Source organism: Myotis nattereri (assembly GCF_964212035.1).
Source record: "Myotis nattereri genome assembly, chromosome: 3".
NCBI lineage: Eukaryota > Metazoa > Chordata > Mammalia > Chiroptera > Vespertilionidae > Myotis > Myotis nattereri.
The window spans coordinates 206,068,386-206,070,074 of record NC_138077.1 but is presented as its reverse complement, the minus strand read 5'-3'; positions in this window follow the sequence as shown (position 1 = coordinate 206,070,074).

Here is a 1,689-nt window from a genome sequence, read left to right as displayed (position 1 = left end):
AGGCACCGGCACGGTGGATTCAGAGCTAATCGCTGGAAGCTGGGCCTGTTTATTTGCATGGCACGCATTTGTCTCTGCCTGTTTTATCCAGCCCCTGAGTCAACTGAGGAGTTCTCAATTTATCCTGCCCGCACGGGGAGGCCAGATTGGAGGCACGCACGCACGTTCGCAGAAGCCCAATATAGACTTCCAATTATCTTTTAATTTCGCTCCTGTCTTCATTTGTTCATTTCACTTTTTCCAAACGAACTAAAAAAAAAAGCTTTAATTTATGGAGTCTGGAGTCAGCCAGTGGGAGTGTTGGGTTCACCTGTCAGGAAAGGGACCTTAGGGTAGAGTCGAAAGCTCACTCCAATGGCCCTGCCTCCTAGGGGCCCCCAAGTTCCTGCTCCTCTGTCTCCTGACTCGATGGTAACTATGGCCTCTTATTCTCTGTATTCTTTTTTATAATCTTTATTGTTGGAAGTATTACAGATGTCCCCTTTTATTCCCCATTGACCCCTTCTAGCCCACCCCCCTCCCGCCCCAGGCCTTCACCACCCTTATTGTCTGTCTCATGGGTTATGCATATATGCATACACGTTCTCTAGTCGATCTCTTCCCATCCACCCCGCCTCCCCTCTGAGATTCCACGGTCTGTTCCACGCTTCTATGTCCATGGATCTATTTTGCTCATCAGTTTACTTCGTTCTTTAGATTCCACATATGAGTGAGATCATGTGATACTTGTCTTTCTCTGACGGGCTTATTTCTCTTAGCACAATATTCTCCAGGTCCCTCCATGCTGTCTCAAAGGGTAAGAGAACCTTCTTTTTTACTGCTGCATCATATCCCATGATATAAATGTACCACAGCTTTTTCATCCACTCATCTACTGATGGGTACATGGGCTGTTTGCAGAGCTTAGCTATTGTAAACTAGAGGCCCAGTGCATGAAATTTGTGCATGGGGAGGGGGGTGTCCCTCAGCCCGGCCTGCACCCTCTTCAATCGGGACTCCTTGGGGGATGTCCAACTGCCAGTTTAGGCCCGATCCCTGTAGCAGTCAGACATCCCTCTTACAATCCAGGACCACTGGCTCCTAACCACTCACCTGCCTGCCTGCCTAATGCCCCCATCTGCCCTCCCCTGCCGGCCTGGTTGCCCCCAACTGCCCTCTTCTGCTGGCCTGGTTGCCCCCAACTGCCCTCCCCCGCCAGTCTAAAAGCCCCTAACCTCCTGCCAGCCTGATCTTGCCCCTAACTGCTCTTCCCTGACAGACTGATCACCCTTAACTACCTCAGCCCCCACCACCATGGCTTTGTCTGGAAGGAAGTCAGATGTCCGGAACATGGCCGGACGACCTGGTCTAATTAGCATATTACCCTTTTGTTAGTATAGATTGCACTGCTATGCTCTGATATCCAGGCCTGCTAACCATAAATGGGGAGGGACTTCCCTGCCCAGGTTAGCTAGTTTCTAGATAGCCAATGACTCACCTAGGACACCTTTCACGTGCAGATGAACCAATCCAACGCCTTAACCCAGGCGTGGGCAAACTACGGCCCGCGGGCCGGATCCGGCCCGTTTGAAATGAATAAAACTATTCAAAAAAAAGACCGTACCCTTTTATGTAATGATGTTTACTTTGAATTTATATTAGTTCACACAAACACTCCATCCATGCTTTTGTTCCGGCCCTCCGGTCCAG